Raw genomic sequence first — 13,046 nt, forward strand, 5'->3', positions numbered from 1 at the left:
CTGGCCATTCCCATGCCCGGTTTAATGAAGGGGGAAAAAGTCATGATATGTCACATGATGACATGAGTTTGACACTCCTATAGTAGAAGAATAAGTATGTTATCATAGTACATCCATCCCAACAAGAGGCAATACACTACAGAAGTTTTCGCACTATTTCAATTGACATTTTCAGTTATGTCTTTTAACACCAGCTTGATATGTGGAAATTAAAAAGTGAAGTTTCACATAAAGTGTAGTTAAAGATTATTACCTATTAACTTGGGTGGGTAAAGCTCCTACTAAAGTTATGGCTACAATAATGGCTGGTTTAAAACTTTAAGCAGAAAGTCCTTTGTGGATTACTTGAGTAATATTCTTCCTCACATAATGGGGAAGATGAAGGGAGAAATTGTTCCCGAGGGATGTGGAAAAGAAAAGATAATGGAGCTTGTATTTCATACTTGCTAGAGGTAGTATACAAACTCTAGAAAGAAATAAGTCAAAATTCAACATTTTTTAAAAAAAAAAGAAAGGAAGAAAAAAAATGGGGATAAGTTCCTTGAAATGGAAGGTTACAGGAAAACAAAGAAGATATTTCTTTGCTTACAGTAATACCTTATACCAGGGGTGGGATTCAAATTTCTTAACAACCAATTCTTGGGTGGGGTCTAATTTGTGGTGTGGCTTGGTGGTCATGTGACTGGCTGGGCATGGCTTGTACGTAAATATTATAAATATTTATATAAATATTGATTTTTTCCTATAAAAAAGAGCAACTTTTACCCAAAATCAGGCAAAGCAGGCAGGCAGATTGTGTTGGTCACAGAATCACAGACTGATCTGTGTCTTCATAAAATCTCTTGAAATTCTGCTCACACACTGGCTGGATTTTTATTTTAAAAAGGCAACTTACCATAATCAGGAAAAGCTTGCAGGCATCGTTGTACAGAATCACAGAGATTAGAAGCTAGATTTGCGCTACTGCACTATAATAGAAGCAGCCCAAGGAGGTTTGGCCTGTTAAAAGCCAAGGGCGAAAGCTAGAAAACAAGAAATCCAACGGCTTTCTGCATTCTAGCTAATCTAAATCTCCTGGCACAGCAGAACAGCTGATGGTCGGGAAAAAAAAAAAGAAAAATAGCAACTTAGCAGGCAAGTTTTCCAGGTAAGGAATGAGTGGGGGGGGGGGACGATTCCCGCGGGCCATGTGGGTGGTGCAGTCTTGTGTTCTCATGCAGCCTAGATTAATTGCTTTGAGGGGGGTGCTCTGGGGGTGACATTTCTCTGCGGACCACCAAAATTTTCTTGCAGACCACTAGTGGGCCACAGGCCACCAGTTGGCGACCACTGGTTTAGAGGACTTTGTGCTGCAGAATTAGGCATGGTTGATCACTACTTAAAACTTCAGCTTGACTACAAATTGCATATAATTCATATAAAACAAAAATGGCTGTTCTGTATTTTTTTCCTCCATATTATAGGAGAATTGAGTCCTGTATTTCTATCATCCAGATCTAAGTAGAACAGCCCCTTCCAGATTAAGTCATGTTTCTTCATGTCTGTATCATACTCTTTAAAGAGATTAAGTGGCCTGTTTTTGTCCCTAATAAACATATATCTGTATGCATTATTTAATAGTTATTCCACTTAAATACTGTATGCAATCTGAAAGCTGGAAACAGGACAGCAAGTACAATCATCATCCATGTCTTGCAGAAAAAGGCAATGCCACATTGCAATTATTGGCATGTGCTCAACTTTAAATATCTAGCAGCAACGGGGGAAGAAACCTTGCAAAAATTAATAATCAGTATTGTGTGTTTTGAAAGGCTGTTGATATTGAATTAAAGCAAGCTAAGCCAGAGCCAATACCAAAGGCAACAAACTGGTACCTAGTAACGAATCTTTCCCAGTTTTAAGCAATCCTTGCTGTGCAAATCCAATTAAATTTGCTTTGAGAGTAACTATTTCAGAAATAAAAATTTAGCCATAACATGTATATACGTAGTCCTCGAGTTGCGACCACAATTGAGCCCAAAATTGCTGTTGCTAAGCAAAGTGTTTGTTAAGTGAATTTTATCCCATTTTACAATCTTTCTTGCCACCGTTAAGTGAATCACTGCAGTTGTTAAGTTAGTAATACGGTTGTCAATTGTATCTGGCTTCTCTATTGACTTTGCTCATCAGAAGGTCATAAAAAGTGATCACATGACTCCAGGATACTGCAACTGTCATAATATGAGCCAGTTGCCAAGGCACCAAATTTTGGTCACATGACCATGGGAATGCTGCAAAATGGTCATCAGTGTGAGAAACGGTTATAAGTCATTTTTTTCAGTGCTGTTGTAACATTCAACATTCAGTAAATGAACTGTCGTATATACAAAAAGGGTAGGCAGGAAAAAGAATTTTAAATATTGAAAAACTATATTCCCTCATTTTGAAACATTGATTTACTCTAAATTCCACTGAATTATTTTTCAGTAATTTATTTATCATTATCCTTCTTTTACAAAAAATGTCACATTATTCTCAGCTTATTTTGAAGTTCAGATGCTCTGATACTTTGTCAGTAACCAAGAAGACCCAGATTTTCTAGCTAAACCCTGGAAGCTTTTGAATCCTGAATTGTCTTCTAGAAATGCATTTGATACATTGTGATTAATAGCGTAGAGTTGGAAGTCCATATGTGGTAATTTCTCCTTTCTTTAGCCAAGCATCAGGCTTCAGAGACTTTGAGAAAAAAATATTTTCTCTCACAGAAGCATCCAAACGCAAGGATCCATGGGTATGTCATTCGTGAGCACCTAATAAACATACTGAATACTTACTTGTCCCCCCAAAAATCTATTCAAATATTGCTTAAGGGATATGGAAGGGAATAGAGTCCTCATTAAAAAAAAAATCTATCTTAGACTTCTTTTTTAAAATTAGGGCAAAGAACAGCAACTATAACGATATCATGACAACAGTGGCAAATTCCTTAGGATCTGGTTTCACTTGTCTGGGGGTGAGGTAAGATATTAAATGTATTTATTAATTGGTTTATATAGCCATTCTTATCACTTTTACACAACTCTTACTGGTATAATAAAACAAAACACAAAATACGAACAGATAAAGCAAAAATAAAAACATATAGCAGCCAGGCACGATCTAATCCATCGTCCATACAACCAGGCCAGGAGATGGCTCTAACCAATGGCCAGCACAAAGCCAAGTTTTTAAGGCCTTGCAAAAGGCAAATAGGGATGGGCCATAATAATCTCAAGGGAAGAATGAACCAAAGGGTTCATTCAAACCATGATGGCAGAAAAGGTTTTGCTTCTGGGCCCTGCCAACCAACAGTCTTGGCTGATGGTATCCAAAGCATGCCTTTACTGCTTTCTTTGTCTGTCTGTCTATTAATTTGCCAAGTAACTTCCCCACTTTTGAACCTCAGCATGTTTACTAATTATCTTCATGGCAAATGCAGCTTTGCTAGAGAAGCCTCTAAATTGCATATCTTACTGATGTTTTTAAAATATTTAATGGGCTCAATCATTAAGAATATATCTTCTTCAGGTGCCACTATAGGAAATAAGAATTTACAAGAACACAATTGTGCTTTTATCTAATATCATTTAGTTTTCCTTATGTCTTATGAGAGATTTCTCAGGGATTTCTGCCCAATAGTGATATAAAAACTGCAATTATCCAGTGAGTTTTATGAAAAAGAAGGATGCTTTCAGTAGTCACAATGGATTTCATTTATAATACACATATTTTTTTGGCTCAACATGGAAGCAAATATATTTCCCTCCACACTTTAACCTTTGTTGAGATTCTAGAGACCAATTTTATTTGCACATTGGGCTGTTCACAAATGGATTTTTTTTCCCATTTAGAAACATGTCATGCCCTCTCAAGGTGCTTTGTATTTTTGCCAAAAGGATATAGTAGAGACACTGTTTATTTATCACTCATTTACTCAGGTGACATTGCCTCAATGAACAATTTTATTGCATGGGAAGAGCAGTTTTCTACCATCACTAAAATACTAAATGCAGTGGTTGAAAAATAGCAATCATAGCTCCAGCTTTGTTTTGCTGTGTGGATATGGGAAAACACTTTTTAAACCGTGATTGTGATAGTTAGTATAAGGCAGGGGTGGGATTCTACCAGTTTGCACCTATTCGCTAGAACTGGTTGTTAACATTCTAAGCAGTTCGGAGAGCCGGTTGTTAGAAAAAATTACTGGCCTAATCCTATAAGGAAACATTCTGGTGTTGCTTACAGAAACTGCCTCCCCATTAACCCTTATTACATTCTTGGCAGGACTAGACTTCCTGTCTCAGGAACATCTCTGGAGTTTTTTCCCCCTCCTTTGCTGGTACTTTGCTTGTGTGGAGTGACCATTCAAAGTTACAATGGAACTGAAAATAGTGACTTATGACCATTTTTCACACGACTGTTGCAGTATTCCCCCCAGTCATGAGAGGCCAGGCGAGGAGATGCATGTCTCAATGTGAGTGATATTGAGTTGGCCACACCAAGCCAACATGACCATCAAGCCATGCCTACCACCTAAGCCATGCCCACAGAACCGGTTGTTAAAAATTTGAATCCCATCCCTGCCTCCATCAATGAGCTTGTAGTGACAGACAGGCCTGCACTCCACACATTAAATTTCATCCTGTATAACAATTCCTCTGAAGCTGAATTAGCATCTTCTCAGTGGCTGCTTGATGCAGAGAACACCACCAAGCAGATTATGCCTATATGCAATACAACGTATATTTGCAATGGGTCCATCAAAAGAATCGATGTATGTGAAATAATGATACCACCATACTGAGTGATGTGTTGTCCAATTTCAGCAAAGTAGCATATGCAAGTGGCAATCTGTATTAAAGTTGTATTAAATCTGTATTAAATCATTATCTGATGGATTAGTGACCGTGAATATAGGTCACCTTTCTATTGCCAAAACTTTCAATATGTGGAGGGAGGGAGAAGACGGGGAAAAGTTGCTACTCTTTCCAAGGGTTCAGAAAATCCTTCAGTTTTATGGACAAAGAAATTGGGTATATGATTTTCTGAAGTTTTCCAGACAAACAGAATTTTTTTCAACAACTTGGCCAGGCAGGATCTTCCTTAATTGCTGCCTGCAATTTTGGCAGTTCGAGTCTCACCAGGCTCAAAGTTGACTCAGCCTTCCATCCTTCCGAGGTGGGTAAAATGAGGACCCAGATTGTTGGGGGCAATATGCTGATTCTGTAAACCGCTTAGAGAGGGCTGTAAAGCACTGTGAAGCAGTATATAAGTCTAAGTGCTATTGTTATTAACAGTAACAACATCACTGCTACTGAAAAAATCCCAAGGGTTGGAATTCCTTCTTGATACCCCTACTTTCTAAATTAAATGAAGGCCAAGAAGCCAGGGGGGTTGAAGACAACCAGAAAAACTCTTGAGGTTCAAACACATGATGTTTATCTTCTGGGAAAGAAAAGTCTCTTTCATCAAATGGAAGAAGAACCAGTAAAAGAAAATAGTGGAGAAATGTCAATGCCTAGCAATTGTGCATTATATTTGGACATGCTTGTGTAGGCATGAAAGGGAGGGGTGACTGATCATGCTATCTCTGCTGTGCCTTAATGATTTTTTTCCCCCCCTGCCTCTTTTGCTAGCAATACAGACCATCACAGCCGCTTTGAATGCATCATCAAACCGCTAATGCTGTACTGTCCCGTTTTCTCCCTCCTGCTTGGGTGCTTTTTGCAATGAGTTGCTGTAGCACTGCCACTTCAGGATGACCCCAGACCATGCTGCTTCTCCCTTTCTACCTCTCTGCTGTCACTCTGGAAATACTGCCTGGAAATGGGAATGGTCTTTCTTACCCACTTTCACTAGTCAGCTAGTTTCTGCAGAAGCCCAGTCTCCTCTTTCATGCATGCTGTTGCTCACCCCTTTTGCAGGATTTGTGCAGCTTTCAAGAATAATCCCATTCTTTTGCCACTAAGTCTACCTCATTAGTTTCAGCCTCTTGAAGCTCAGGTGGTACTGAAAGAAGAAGCTGCCTTCTTCTTTCGCTAGCAGCTCTGAAATTGACACTACCAATTATTATATACCAGTTATATATATTAATATACCAATTACTTCTTTTGCTACACCGAATATGCTGCGGTATGATTACTATCCTCCATGGCTTGTCTCCTTATTTTCTCCTTAATTAAAGACGTTTTAGCACTACTAAATAGTTACATTTAAGGGAATAAAAGAAGATTGAATTTATTTCTAAAAGAATATGTTTTATTTATTTAAATTTATTGGGTGGCAAAAGGGGGTAAAGATTGGAAAATATGTTAGATAGATTAGAAAGGAAATAATTTGCTTTGTACAATGATGATGAGATTATTAAATATAGTGGATTTATGATGCCATGGCAATACTATTGCAATGTAGATTTTCTATCACAACATATTTATTTATAGGTAGAACACCCCACTGAAAGAGGCCAAAGCTTAGCCAGAGTTTTGGAGGTTCAAGGCTTAGTCAAAATCCTATGTTAACTCAGGGGTTATTCTTGGCTCTATGTACCCATAATGTAACACTAATGATAGACACAGAAGTAAAGTCATATCACAATTAATTATTGAATTCCACATTTCCAATCCTGAACTATATTACAGAATTACATTTTTGATTAATTCAAGAATCAATATAAGACAATATTGATTTACAGGGAAGCTTGATATTTATTTTTAAACAAACTGATCTCAGCCAGGCTTTTTGACTAATAAATAGGTCAGAACACAGACATCCTTTGGAATTTTCCTTTATTGGAACTTAGCAAAATTGTTCGTGATACTGGAATTACATATAAAAAATGCATTTCACAGAAAAAATAAAAAATTTCATGAAAAATGAATATTTTCTCTAAAAATGGAGGATTAATAAAGAAATTGAGAAGATCAACTATGAATTAACTCATATGAAACTGAGGGTACTAGTGGGTTACTGGAAATAGATGCAGCTGTCCATTCTTACATAAAACTCTGAAAGGAAATAGATGCAGCTGTCCATTCTTACATAAAACTCTGCACATTAAGATCTTCTCCAATCTGGTGTCTTCCAAGTATGTTGAAATTACAGTTACAAGCATTTCCTAGTGCAATCAGCCTCAACAGTCCAACCTTCAAAAAGGAAGACCATAAATTATAGTATAAAATCATGACAACTTCCATATCCAAGGTGATTCAGTGTGTGTTAGGGCTCTTTCAGGTATTCTTTTTAGAAATGATTGATGGATGTTCTGTACCTGTTATATCATCTCAGAAATCTTCATGACAAGGCACACATTTGGAAGATAGAAAGACCAAAGCCATATTGGCCAAAGCCTTACAAGATGAAAAAAGAAGTCCCAAACTCCAAAAAATACTCATAGTAGGATAAATTAAATGGTGTGGCTACCATGATATGAAATATAGTTGGTTAACTAATTGCAATGTAAGCTAAGAAACTAGCCAGACATTGTTCAGGATTGAAGTAAGAATGTGGGGCTAGTTAGAAAGACAGAAAAAAAGAAAGGCTTTGGGGATGAAATAGGAATCCACTACTTAATTAGATGAGTTCACTTGCAGGAAGATTTGGCACTGTAGCATCATGTACTTCAAGATGAGACTCTATTAGTCTTCTTCTCAACCAGTAAAATAATGGGTAAGGAAATAGGATTATGACTGCAAAGACCATGGACATGACTGCAAGGACATGACTACAAAATTGCTGGAGATAAAAATGATTCTTGGATGGGGGCTGTTCATTAAATTTCTCCCAAACTTAAAGGACACATTTTCTCTCTTAAACTTCCATTATTCCAAATAAGCGAATTTGATCTGTGTAAAAGTAAAGCTAGGGGCCCATAGATGGGCCACACAGGCTATACCTTTTAAATTCCCCATCCCCGATGGGGAATTTCCCGATGTGACATATGCTGTGCGTACATGGTACCCTACTACCCACCAACCTGTTCTTGAGATGTGTAAGCTTCGACAAAGGAGCAGATATGTTCCTATCGAAGTGAAATTATTCATTGTATAAGAGAAAGAGATGTGTGGAGTGATTTCTATGACAATTTTGTTTCATTGGGAGCTACCAGAGTAGGTTAGAAGATAGGCAGCTATGTTGTGAGCCGAGCCTTCTTCAATCTGACTTGGAGCACTTGGGAAAGCTTAGAGAGTCAGAATGGAGGAACAGTAAAACAAATAAGTAAATAATAAGCATATTAAGCCTGTTAAACTTTTCATGTAATTGTTTTGTATATTTTATTAATAAACGAACCTGACCCTCAAAACAAGCCCAACTCCAATCTGAAAAACAGTGAGAATCAGGTAGCCAAATGTTGGTGATATAACCTGAGTGTAACCTGAGGGCTATCAAATACTCTACAGATTCTGAGTTGCCAAACAATGTTATTACATATAGGCATAATTGCCAAAAGTACAGATTTTGATTCCTATAACTAAAGAGAAGAAAACTTCTTGTTCTACTTACTGTTTAGAGATAGAAGAAATCTTCCTTCATTTCAGTTAGCAGCTGTTCCTCTTCAAATATTGAATCAAATATTGAACCAAATCATTTCTTAAATATCAAACAGTGGAATTTAAAATAATTTCTCACTATAACACTTCACTGGTTTCTGCATTCAAGACACATCAGGAATGTTTTCCAGGTAGCGCTGAAAGCTAAACCCAGTGCTTTAATCTTCAAAGTACTTCACACATTACAGTTGTTGCTATAAACTTATTTCCTCTACATTTCATATTTTTATTTTGTTGTAATTTTGCTAGCTTTTTTCTTTTTTTTCCTTACTTGTGCTTTTAGATCACTTCAAGACTTATCAAAGGAATACTGCATGTCCATTAAAATTTTTGTTATGCAGGAAAAGCAACCAGAATCAATATTACTTTCATGTTTTCTGATCAGAAGTCTGCAAGCAAGAAAAAGCAACATGAAAATCAACACAAGGCCAAATTAAAAGCAATGTTAAATATATTTTTGTACTTAATGGCCTTGGGTGTTTTCTCCCAAATGCAGCATATAGTATGTTAATTATGGAGACTGTACCAAATCAGTAGGGAGAGGAAAACTCTGCTGCAGCCTTAATAAAAAGCCCTCTTCTGAAGCTGCTGTTTGGAATGGGAGAAAACTTTGTGCATTTGTACCAAAGAAGCAATTTCCTGCCAATGAAAATTGCAGCTTTTTCATCAGGACTACAACAAACAGAGAAAACTCCCTTTCAGCACCTACTTCAAGCCTTTACAGTCTTTTTAATTGGGCATAAAACTTAGAAAAGGACAAACTTGAGATTTAACTTTTCCCAAAATGGGGAAAGTATGAAATGGCACCGATTATGCATTCTGGCTGAAAACTGAACCCATGCAATATAGAAGGCACATACTTTGCAGATAGCTGCTTACCAACTGAAGGTTATTCAATATTCTATCACTACCCCACTTGAACCTGCTGCACTTCTATTAGTATTTGATTCACCATCACTCCACTTTTGCCAGGAGCCTAAATTCTGATTTGGGGAAGCATTTGCAGTTTGTTTGGGAAATCTCTATGAAATATGTAAGTGTGTAAACATGTATGTACACATTTATGTACAGAAACATTCAAGATTATCTTGACATTTCCTGTTGTTCTAAGGATGATACATATACATTATAACATATCCAAGTTGGTCTGCTCATACAATAGCTTCAACCAACACTGATCTCCCATACTACACCTTTCCAGTCATTTGACATACTCATTCTTTGTATGTAGCATATTTTAATTTGTGTAACATGCAAACATATGAAAACTGACAATTTTGGCTAGCTAAAGGTTTGTTCTTGCAGTGCAGAAAGAACAAAATAAAAATGACCCTTTTAATTCCCACTACAAAGAGGTCTTGCAGAGTAAGACCAGAAGCTAATGGAGATGTGGATGATCCCCAAGCCTATATGTGATGCTTTGTAAGAGATTTTTAATGCTCTTTTGAAGGGTAGATTGCTGATATTTTTTAAAAAATGTCCTTTTGCTGGAGAATGCTAGAGACTTAATCTGCTGATCATCTGGATTCAGTTCACAGTATATCTCACTTTTTTGTAATTCCCTGAAAGAAAACCCAAAAAACTCATTTTCCTCTAAAAATGCCTCAATTGCAGTATATTGCAGTATATGATCTTGATTGGAATCAGATTGTCTTTTTCTGTATATGTGGATTTTGTGTACATTTCACCTGAGTGATAGTGACTTCTCTGATACGTTCTTCTAGGCACTTTTATTGCAAGCATGACTGGAGGAAATGATACATTGCTAAAGCCATTTTAGATTCTAGAAGCAGATGAGAAACAGATGGAAAGACCCTGAAATTCCCAATGCTTCCTACTCATTTTTCCCTGTGACAAGGATTTTTCAAAAGGAGCTGGAATTGTATATTGCCATTATTCATGCTAGGCAGGATCCAAATTATCTGGATTAAAATAATCTACCCTGCAATGAAGCTACATTCAAATGAAATTGGATTTTATTTAACATTGGGACGTTCTCCTAAAGTTGAACCTGCCGAACTTCAAACAAAAGGTTCAAAACATTGGGTCTTCTGTCCAAATAAACTGGTGGGGGAATGATTACTCAACATTTATTAGATGTTACCAGGCCAGGGCTGCAGAGGAATCCAAAATGACCATTGACCTTATGTTTTTTTCAGAGACATCTATGTCAAATCCATAATGAACTTCCCATTTCATTGGTACTGTATGCTTTGCTTACCAAGAGGGTTTGCATTAGAAACTGTCTTTAATGTCATAACTCAATTCTGTAAATGCTTTAGGACAAATCTAAGAGTTTTCTGAAAACCAAAGTGCAACTCATGCTAGTCCAGAATCATCCTAATGATAAGAACAGCTTTTCGAATAGCCCAGTAGGACTTTACACAAAAACTCTCCTTTGGGGAATGAAATCCCCATTTCACTTGCTTGATATTTCCCTGATTTTTCATTTCTGATAGAGCTGCTTGAGAACAGCAAGAGAAATGAAATTCTTATCTTCATCTAATTTATCCACCTGCCAAAAACTAAAGGAGAAGGATGGTTTCTATGTAAAATCAGCCATAACAAGGACAAAGGGATTGAGAAGACCAAGAATATATTCTTCTACTTAATATTTAACTAGCACCCCATCACGCTGCTTCCAAACTTGAGATAGATCTCTCTTGCCATCTTATAATTAGTCATTTTACTGCATCTTGAAAAACCGTTCTCCCCCTACTCGCTACAGCTGCTAGTTGTAATCTCTTTTGTTCACTCAAACAAAAGGAGGTTAGCTTGAAAATTAGCAGAGGGAGTCCTTTTGAATTTCTCTACTCCTGCTTTGCTCTTTCTCCCACAGGCATGTGAGATCAGCAAAGTATAGCAGCACATCCCACATACACATTCCCTCATTAATTAAGCCCAGGTGACTTTTGCCCCTGGAGAAGATGGATGGGTTAAAAGAGAATGGTTTAGTCTCCGGGATTCTTTCACTGGAATAGTAGAGATAGGGAATAATACAGGGGACGTAGGGGGAAGAATTTTGTAATGTCTTCTTTTTTTCTTTTCAAAATTTGGTGGAAAGACATCAATAATTCATATTTGAAGATGGGGGAAAAAGGGGGATCCTGAGGCTTGGTTATTTCTATTTACTAATAACCAAATCTATTTTATGCTTGCTGTTGAAAGAGTTGCTCGTGTCCAACCATATGTCCCACCTTGACCAAAAAACCCCGGAAAAGTGACGAGAGAGAGAGAGAGAGAGAGAGAGAGAGAGAGACCATTTGTCCCCAATGTAACATCAGTGGTAGAAGATTCAAGCTGTGTGTCTGCCTTACCTGCCGAAAATCAATGCGTCGCTTTGCTTCTGAAGCCAGTCTTGAAGATCTCCGAGAACCTCCGAGCAAGTGCCGGCGGAGGATCAGCCAGCGTATCAAAGCAGCGGCGTCTCCCGCAGACCAAGGCGGCTGGTCCAGCTTCTCGGCTACAGGTTCGCGAGTGCGATTGCTGCACGTGCCCGCGGCGACGACAACAGCCACTTTCCAGCGATTCGCCTCTTGAACGCTCTCTCTCTCTCTCTCTCTCTCTCTTCCCGACTGGAGCGAAGCCGGTGCGAGGCTCTTCCTTACATGCAGCGCCGCGGAACGCAGCTTAAGCTCGGAGGCTGGCGGTGGAGGGAGGCGAAGAGGTTCCTTTTAAGGCCCCTCTGCCCTCGGAAAAGCGCAAAGCTTTCGGCGGAGGCCGCCTCAATTCGGCGAGCCACCTTAAGAGGGGAAAAAGCGGGCTAAAAAACGAGGAAGGCAACTTGAGCAAAAGAAGTGGGGGGGAGAGGAAGAGTGAGGAGTGGAGGGGCCTCGACGACGAAAGCAGCAGCAATAGGAACAGACCAACCTGATAGGCGCCTTTTCCTGGTGCAGATCATTAGTGAAGTGAAAGTCTCTCCACTCTTTTTCCCTCCAGGCGCCTTTTATTCTCGACGGGCACCAAACCAAAAAACCCCTCCACGATTTAATTCCACGGGCCGCCCCCCACCCACCCACCCACCCAAGGGGTCTTCGGTTCGCTTGAGTATTAACCCGGGAGACAACATTGACAAGCTACACGGGATGAAGTGTTGCAAGAAGCAGTCGGTAAATGCGTAGTAGAATCTATTGGGTTTGGTTGGTTGATTTTATTTATTTATTTTATTTATTTGATTTGTCAATCGCTTACAAGAGAATAGGTAAAAGTATAAACATGAGTAAGAATACAGGAAATAGGTACGAATAAATGGGGACAAAAGGACAGGGACAGTAGGCACGATGGTGCACTTATGCACGCCCCTTAGGAACCTCTTAGGAATGGGTCAATAGATAGTTTGAGGTTAAAGGAGTGGGGGTTAGGGGATGTAATTTATTTGCTGCCAACTTGCCCTGCGAACTATTCTGGGTGGCTTACAACAATTCCTAACGTGGTGGCTTCTACGAATGTGCTGGAGGGTGCGTTACAGTAGAGGCCACACCTAAA

The 13,046-nt window shown here is 38.5% G+C and overlaps 1 protein-coding gene across 6 annotated transcripts in view; it reads right to left on the minus strand.

Moving 5' to 3' along the window:
- The window catches only part of LOC113421487 (galactosylgalactosylxylosylprotein 3-beta-glucuronosyltransferase 1-like), a 60,620-nt gene extending 48,092 nt beyond the window's left edge, over positions 1–12,528 (minus strand). For 4 of the 6 annotated variants that reach the window (XM_087966385.1, XM_087966384.1, XM_087966383.1 and 1 more), the window contains exons 1-2: positions 12,432–12,525; positions 11,879–12,303 (exon numbers count right to left, since the gene is read on the minus strand). The gene's annotated coding sequence lies outside the window, so the exon portion shown is untranslated. Of the gene's footprint in view, positions 1–11,878; positions 12,367–12,431 lie in introns of those variants that run through there. The other 2 variants (XM_087966386.1, XM_087966382.1) reach the window with 2 other exon arrangements.
- Positions 12,529–13,046: the final 518 nt, after the last annotated feature.

Source organism: Notechis scutatus, chromosome 5 (genome assembly GCF_049901735.1).
Source record: "Notechis scutatus isolate UNSWTSFEM ecotype Mainland chromosome 5, rNotScu1.2, whole genome shotgun sequence".
In the NCBI taxonomy this organism is placed as follows: Eukaryota; Metazoa; Chordata; class Lepidosauria; order Squamata; family Elapidae; genus Notechis; species Notechis scutatus.